Here is a 9,729-nt window from a genome sequence, read left to right as displayed (position 1 = left end):
GTAGTATATATTTTTTTGTATTTTTGATTACATATACATATAGTACTTTTTTATTTTTGATTATATTTACATATAGTAATTTTTAAAGTATTTTTGATTATATGTACATATAGGTTTTTTTTTTGTATTTTTGATTATATGTACATATAGGTTTTTTTTGTATTTTTGACTATAATACATATAGTATGTTTTTTTTACTATTTTGATTATATATACATATAGTACATTTTTTATTTTTGATTATATATACATACAGTAATTTTAAAGTATTTTTGATTATATATACATATACTAGTTGTTTTTTTTGTATTTTTGACTATAATACATATAGTATTGTTATAGATCGCGGTTATGATGTTATAGACCGAGCGGTGGTTTAAAACCGCGACCTAACAAAAACTCACCCGATTCACCCAGACTTTGGCCGGATCGCACCGCAGCTGCTCAATGAGGGGAAAAGACAAAAACGACGAATGCAAAGAGGAAAAGGAATAAAACGAGAAGACGTACAGACGAGTAATGGGTTTTATTATTTACACACACAAGCAAAAAGGGGCAATCAAGTTTTATTTACAACACATAGTCATAAGACGCAGGTGACACAGTGCAAATTTAGCTTACCTACAGGCTTAACTTATCCCAGGACAGAACAAACAGAACGCTGACTCACGCGGGGGATGCCAGGAATGGCAGAAGGTGGATGGCTGGAGGGAGAGGGAGAGGTCCAAGGGGGGGTCCCGCAGCACAACCGGCGCGTTCAGCAGCCGCCGTTCCTCTTTGGCCCTGCTCCAAACCGCCGTTCAGGCCCCCTTTGGCGGTTGGGTGGTCTTGCGGCTGCGGCCTCTGTCCGCTACGTTCTCAGGACTTGTCTGGTCCAAACCCTCAACTCTTCCTTGCTTCTTTCACTCCTCACCACCGACTCCTCACCGCAACCAACAACCTTGCAACCAACTCCTCAACCAACTCTTCTCCCTCAACAACCCTTCTCTCTCTTTTGCGACCGACTCAGTCCAACCCAAAGTGCATCTCTCTCTACTCACTTCCGGTTGCGCTTTTTATAGCGCCCCCAGCGATCACGCCCCCGGCGCTTTGGACACGCCCATCGGGGGTGCTCACCTCGGCCCTGGTTGGTCGCGCGACCCTCGGGCTCCGCCCTGGATAACGACGGGCGGGCGCACCCCTCCTCCCCTCTGACGAGGTGCGACACGCCTTTCTTCTCCGACTCAATGCCTCGTGGTTAATGGCGGCAATTGGATCGGAGGTAATTGGTAATCGAGGGCTCAGCAGTGACGAGAGGGGGAATGGAGGTTTTGGGAATGGGAATGAAGGGAATCTATCTCTTTCACTGGTGCAATGGAGTATTTCAATTAATGGAAGACACAGCCTTACACTAATACACAGAATAAGATATAACTGTCAAAAGAAAGGATATATCGTGTCCTGCATGTATGTTTTATGGACTAACTACGGAAACGCCCTTTGACCTTTATACAACCACAAACGGAGGGAGGAGGGGTGATATTTTACAACAACCTTTTACAACAACATTTTACCACAACAACAAAATAAAAAAACATTCTCATATCCACAACACTGCACCCTCCTCCCCTTAGGCACGTCCCGGGCCTATTACTTTTACCTTAGTGTGGCAAGTAGGTGTAGTTCCCTCTACTTTTAACCTGACCCTGAGTGCGACAGTTTTAAAACATAAATAAATGTGTCCCGCTGCTCCATTGCACCCTGCCTAACAGACTTACGCCCACAGTTAACCGAATTGCGGAATGGTCTTCAAACTATACACTGACGGTGGGAAGCATTATTTACACTGACGCTATTTTTTATTTACAAAACTAACCCAGGACCTGTAATTGTTCTTTCTTGGGGGGGAGACAGTCTGTTCTGCATCAATGCACCATTAAAGCACCCAAAAACGCACCAATACACACCCAAGCACCAATCGGTGCAGTCCCCATTGTTCAATGAATAAAATAAAACCAACAAACCCAACCCTGCAGGTGTCTCTTGCTCTTCGGCTCCCTCTGCTGGTTATCATTATTTCTTCCAGTTGTTGTCATTTTCTTTGCTTTGCTTACTGGCGGCCTATTTTCAATAAAACTTGCACCCAATGTGTCCTTTTTATTTATTTATGGCCCACCAGGCCGACTATGTGTATGGTTCACCTGTGGGGCATTGGTGCCCTGTGGCCAAGGTCCGCCAGCAAGATTTCGGGCCCTCATGGCCGGTTCCAGCAGAGGGGCCATGCCCCAACCCATGGGGTCCATAAGTGGTGCTCGGCCACTGACATGTGGTCCATAATGTGGTGCATCGATGCAGACAGCTGGTTCTGGGAATTTCGGGCGCACAATGGCCGACCCACGCACGCTCCCCTCGGCGCCCAACGGCGCTCAGGTCCTCATGTGGGAGACAAAAAGGGGGGACAAGACAGATGAGCGAGGGGTAAGGTCTCAAGGGTACACATCAAAAAGGCAATGCAAGGCGAAATGCGTACGGAGGGCGAAGTGAGAAAGCTCGTCCCTACCGTACGTCACCCCCCTGTTACCTAGCCCACCCTTGCCCTTACCCCATATGTACAAAACCTACACATTACCAATTCGTCACTACTGTCACGTCTTCCCCATATTTCCCCTATATCAAATTCGTCACCACAATCCCTCTACTTCAAAAATTTGCCATCATCAATTCATCATCAATCCTCATAAGGAGGCAGAGATGGAACATCAAAGCACAATGTCACACCCACGTCATGATGCGTCTCACATTCCAAACATTTGCACAATAAAAAATAATAAAACATGGCATGGTGTGGAGTTACCTGTCACCTCCGGTGAGTGGGTGCAGATGGTGCGAGGAGATCCTTCATCCTAACTATCCTCTAAATGACTTTAACACACTTTACACTACCCGGGGTCTTTCTCCGGCCAAACCATTGGCCCTCTTACACTATGGGTTCTAAAAACCAATTCCCATTGGCCAAACTGTGGTGCTTTTCAATTTGGGGTCTCACTCCCCCGATTCATCTCCCGGTGCCCTCGCACAATTTCTGGGCCGCGACGTGTAGCTCTCCCAACAGGTCTACCCACCTGCACACCTCCACCACTGTAGTTGCCACCCGAGCTTACCTAGCTCCTCACCCTAACCTATCTAACTGGGGGCAGCCCCTCTCCTGGCTCTGTCACCCCATGGTGCCCTCTGGCACTGGGCTACCCGGGTCCGTCCTCCGGATCCTCGGGCCCCATCCACAACAACTACTACCGGCTCCCAGAGCCCACCTGCGGCCTCGCCTGGCCGACATCCTTACAGTGGTGGAGTGCCCAAACCAACTACACACACTAACAGGCTACACGCCCAGCCATTTCCACAACACTAATGCACCCATCCAAATACCATTCTTTCACCTCGCACCACAGATGCCAATATCCAACTACAATTTACCTGTACCCTCTACCTAACACTTACACTACCCGCCCCGGGTATCCGTGATGGGGGTCCACTCTTCCCCCATTCACACCTTCGCACCATCCACTCCACTCCACAATTTCCACCATTCTCACTCCACGACCATCCATTCCAATACTCCAGATATTCCACACAGCCACATACACCTGTTGTTGCACACCTGTGCCCTCACACCTGGTGCCACCTGCACCCTCCTTTCTTCCTGGACCAGTTGGTCAACACAACACAATCACCACTACTCACTCATACCTTCTCCATTCACCTGTTCAGTTGCACACCTGTGCAATCACACCTGTTCAATCACACCTGTTCAATCCTCACACACACGGCATCATCTCAGCTAACTTCTCCCCTCTGAAACTTGCGCTTCCCAGTCGTCCCTTTAAACTATTGCGCTCCCACGTCATTATCATCCACACTAATCTACCTGCGTCCCCACTACAGGTATCAGTCACTAACTAAACTTAACGTTATCTAATGTCATCTTCTAGGGCCCTATCCATATAACCTAACCCACCCGGGCTAGTTTTCACTGCCATACACCCCATAAACTATAGCTCCTTTGCCCCCACCTGTGAGGGATGGTGGATTTGCCATCCCACCACATCGGGGGTCTCTCACTATCAATTTGGCACACCAAATTCCAACCAATTCAAAAATTTTCCATTTACTGCCAATTCTACCCACTATTATAAATTTCGTATCAAATCACTACCATCATCGTCCGTCTACTTATTACATCCTCTCGGTGCGCCATGACATCATTAAACTCGGCTTTATGAATTCGGGTGGTTTGGTCGCCTGCAGGTTGAATCCGTCCGGCTTTCGGTTCAAGGGAGGTGGTTTGGTTGGACCGAGATTCCACGCACCATCTCGGCGCGGCACCTTGCGGTCCCGGGCCCGATGGCTCAATCTCCCCCGGTCGGAACCCCGTCCCCACGAGGGGGCACCGTTCCGCTTCCTCCCACTCGCCCTCGAACCGGACCGGTCGCCTCGCCCGACAAAGCCCGGACTCGACCGTGCGGGGCGGGGCCAAGCTCGAATCGGCAACGACGCTTCGAAGAGAAACGACGCAGCTTCGATCGACGCCGGGCCTCGCACCCAACCAAGCACCCCTCGCACCGAGTGCTCGCATCGGCTATCCGTCGCTCCAACCACTAAACCGGTTACCATCGATGCTTCACTTGCATGCTTACAAGCATACGCTACCCCTTTCACCCTCACAAAACCTGGCGTTCCAACGCCGTCCGTACATTCCACCAACGCTCTCTCTGTTACACACCACACCTCTTGCGCACACTTCGGTCCACACCTCTCCTCCGTTACGTCCTCCGTAACACTCACCATGGGCGTGCACTCCGCATTGCTCTCACTCCCTGTGTCACACCCCGTACACACCGACGTGCATTCTCGCTCGCACTCGGTTTCACTCCCACACTTTATAACACACCCACTCGCCGACGCACACTTTTTCCTCCCACGCGTGCCATTTCCACTCACACGGGACCCTTCACCAACGCCCGGGTGCTTCCTCGATCCCAAGCGCGCGAAAATTCTTTTGTCGCTAAACATCCTCCTGCAAAATCTACCCGCACAATATACAGCACGACTCACCTGGGGGATCCTTTTCTCCACGCGAACCTGCAAACTTCCATTCGGGTTAGCGAGTACAGCATCAGGATGTGCATTTAGACTTTGAGCAATTTCCATTCCTTCCTCCGATTGTTGCTCTTTTAACTTTAAGTCCCCGGTCTCTCCAATTTCAACTATACCCATAATTTCTTTGTTCACCTCGACGACCGTTGGCTTTAATAAAATTCCCTCTACCTCATCGGTCGCCGGCTTTTTCAAACCCCGTGTCGCGATTTCTACCCCCGTCATTGTACCCGTGCTTTCCTCCGCTTCGCTCAACCAGCGCTTTTCGACCCGCTTTACCTCCTCGTGCACCCGTGGGACCTGCTCGCCCAACCTGCGGTCTCTGTCCCTCTGCTCCCTTTCCTCCCTATCGGCCCTCATTCCGTTCGTTATTGCTTCCATTTTATTACTCATTTTCTCCCCGTTTATTCTCAGCATCTCGGCGAATTGCGCCATGAAGGCTTGCATTTGGACCACCGTTGGTAGTACAAAGGGTGCGGCCGCAGCTGCCCCCTCAACCACGTGCGCGAGGCCGCCATTTTGTGCACCTGATACACCCTCAACCACACCTTCTTTACTCTCCTCCACCATTTTTTTTCCTAAGTCCTGGGTCGATTCTACCCCGTCTATCTCTCCCACCGGCATCCCGTCGCCTTGAACAGCCATGGCGCGATTTCAAAATTCGGGTTTTGCTTTAAAAAAAAACCAATTTCGGCAGCTCGTAATTTTGACCAAAATTTTTTTTCTAGATGTTTTAAAAATTTGGTTCGGGCCCCGAATCTCACTCCCAGACACCAATTGTTATAGATCGCGGTTATGATGTTATAGACCGAGCGGTGGTTTAAAACCGCGACCTAACAAAAACTCACCCGATTCACCCAGACTTTGGCCGGATCGCACCGCAGCTGCTCAATGAGGGGAAAAGACAAAAACGACGAATGCAAAGAGGAAAAGGAATAAAACGAGAAGACGTACAGACGAGTAATGGGTTTTATTATTTACACACACAAGCAAAAAGGGGCAATCAAGTTTTATTTACAACACATAGTCATAAGACGCAGGTGACACAGTGCAAATTTAGCTTACCTACAGGCTTAACTTATCCCAGGACAGAACAAACAGAACGCTGACTCACGCGGGGGATGCCAGGAATGGCAGAAGGTGGATGGCTGGAGGGAGAGGGAGAGGTCCAAGGGGGGGTCCCGCAGCACAACCGGCGCGTTCAGCAGCCGCCGTTCCTCTTTGGCCCTGCTCCAAACCGCCGTTCAGGCCCCCTTTGGCGGTTGGGTGGTCTTGCGGCTGCGGCCTCTGTCCGCTACGTTCTCAGGACTTGTCTGGTCCAAACCCTCAACTCTTCCTTGCTTCTTTCACTCCTCACCACCGACTCCTCACCGCAACCAACAACCTTGCAACCAACTCCTCAACCAACTCTTCTCCCTCAACAACCCTTCTCTCTCTTTTGCGACCGACTCAGTCCAACCCAGAGTGCATCTCTCTCTACTCACTTCCGGTTGCGCTTTTTATAGCGCCCCCAGCGATCACGCCCCCGGCGCTTTGGACACGCCCATCGGGGGTGCTCACCTCGGCCCTGGTTGGTCGCGCGACCCTCGGGCTCCGCCCTGGATGACGACGGGCGGGCGCACCCCTCCTCCCCTCTGACGAGGTGCGACACGCCTTTCTTCTCCGACTCAATGCCTCGTGGTTAATGGCGGCAATTGGATCGGAGGTAATTGGTAATCGAGGGCTCAGCAGTGACGAGAGGGGGAATGGAGGTTTTGGGAATGGGAATGAAGGGATTCTATCTCTTTCACTGGTGCAATGGAGTATTTCAATTAATGGAAGACACAGCCTTACACTAATACACAGAATAAGATATAACTGTCAAAAGAAAGGATATATCGTGTCCTGCATGTATGTTTTATGGACTAACTACGGAAACGCCCTTTGACCTTTATACAACCACAAACGGAGGGAGGAGGGGTGATATTTTACAACAACCTTTTACAACAACATTTTACCACAACAACAAAATAAAAAAACATTCTCATATCCACAACAGTATGTTTTTTTCACTATTTTGATTATATATACATGTATTTTTTGGGGGGGGATTTTTGATTATATATACATATTGTTTTTTTCGTATTTTTGACTATAATAGATATACTATGTTTTTTTTTTACTATTTTGATTATATATACATGTATTTTTTTTTTGTATTTTTGATTATATATACATATTGTTTTTTTTTCGTATTTTTGACTATAATAGATATAGTATGATTTTTTTTACTATTTTGATTATATATACATGTAGTATTTTTTTTTGGTATTTTTGATTATATATACAAATAGTTGTTTTATTTCGTATTTTTGACTATAATACATATAGTATGTTTTTTTTACTATTTTGATTATATGTACATGTATTTTTTTTGGTATTTTTAATTGTATATATACATATAGTATTTTTGGGGGATTTTTGATTATATATATACATATAGTACTTTTTTATTTTTGATTACATATACATATATATATTTTTGTATTTTTGATTATATATACATATCGTACTTTTTTATGTTTGATTATATGTACATGTAGTAATTTTTTTTGTATCTTTCACTATAATACATATAGTATGTTTTTTTTACTATTTTGATTATATATACATATAGTACATTTTTTATGTTTGATTATATTAGTCCTTGAGCCAACCGGCCATATTTTGAAGTGAATGCTCCGGCGGGGGGAGTAATTCTCATTATGATTTTCCATTAGACCAATGTCTCAAGTGTCAGAAAAGGTGTGATGGACATCTGAGAACGGTAGCTTAGTGCCCGGATGGACGCCATCTTTGAAACCACCCAGCTCGAAAATGCCCATTTGGTGGGGTACATTGTTGCACGTGTATCTGGACTTCTATACTAGCTATCGATGTGCGGTTGACGACTAAATATACGTCCGATGTGTACCGTCTAAATAAAAAATAATATGAAGCATTTTGTTTTAGATTAATTTATTATAAAAATCAATTATCGAAAAAAAATCATATATTTTTCAATATTTTATTATTAGACTTGTACTTTTTTTAGTGAAACAACACTGGTATGATTTTCCAAATTATGCATTGTGCTACACCGTTTATCTGTCTATAAAAATAACTCAAAAACTAAAACATATCATCCACCATGAGTGTACACAAAAAATATATGAAAAGGCATGCACTTTCCACAAACCGAAACTATGTCAGTTGGAATTTCCCGCCGATAATTATAATCAACCCACAGAACCCAGTGCCGAAAGTGACGTCAGTCTATTCTATATCTATATTCTATATTCTATATCTCAGTCTGAGATTTGTTGCGGTGACCTGATTAATTTCTGAGGGGGGGGGGGGGGGTGGCTTAAGAACTAAAAGTGAACATGTTAGATGGCGCCACATACAAGAAATGATACGATGTATATTCAATTTCATTCGCACTGACTTGTTCTTGAACCCGAGGATTGTTCCAATAGTTGATGTTGCAACAGATATCCTGTCTTCAGATACATTTTCAGTTGATGTTCGTGACTCCATCAAGAAGAATCTGCAGCGCACATTACAAAGAGAGTTTGGAGAATCGCTCATCTTCTTCAATGTGAAACACCGTGTATACTTGATGCCCGATAATCTGACAAAGCGAGAGATTGCTGCAGAGTGCGTAAACCTGAAAACAGAAGTGAAAGCATTTGAACGAACGGACGTTGAAAGTAACATTGTGCGTGCAGCTACTTCACTGCGACACCAGATCAAAGATGCTCATTACAATGAACGTTGGCCGCCTCAGCCAGCAGAACTCACTTCAGATTACGTGAAGATACCAGATTCTCTTCGTGTATTTCTGCATACTTTGATTTGCGGGAGTGGGGGTAGCTCTGCGCGTGCCGACACACTGGTATGGTCGATGGCTCAAGATATCATCAATGCTGTACACCGGGGTACCATCAGAACATCGAAGCATGTCCTACTTCCGTGGGTCATGAAAACGCTCACCGGTAATACAGAGGTCATCAGAATATTGAATCGACTCGGGCACGGATGTTCGTACACAGTTCTGGAAGAAATCGAGACAGCGCTATGCATAGACACATTAGCAAGTGTGGAGAAAGATACAGTACCACTTCCGTCACATGTGCACCCTTCGGTCCCGACTGTATTAGCATTCGATAACATCGACAGGCTAGAGGAATCGCTGAGTGGTGGCGGAACATCGCATCGCGTCAACGGTATCATCGTCCAACCGAAGTCGCAGTCGTGTTTGCCGCCCCAACCTCCATCGGCAGTATCCAAAGCAGATAAGAAGCGATCTATCCCGTCATCCAGCGATTTAGTTCCAATATACAGCGGTGGGAAACGAGAGGGCCCACCTGCAATCAAGCCTGCAGATCTTTCTGACACTCTTGCAGGCGCAACATCCCTTGCGCAGCGCCGAAATCACGTATGGATTATGACTCGCATGCTGGAACCATGCGACCAGACAATCAGTTCGTGGACTGGTTTCAACATCATGACTAGAGATCGTGTTCAGGTGATGGAAGATGTAGTTGGCTACCTGCCGACTATAAACGCGCCTGC

Source organism: Myxine glutinosa, chromosome 13 (genome assembly GCF_964187855.1).
Source record: "Myxine glutinosa chromosome 13, kmMyxGlut1.1, whole genome shotgun sequence".
Lineage (NCBI taxonomy): Eukaryota > Metazoa > Chordata > Myxini > Myxiniformes > Myxinidae > Myxine > Myxine glutinosa.
The sequence above is the reverse complement of the archived record's forward strand: the minus strand, read 5'-3'. Positions refer to the sequence as shown.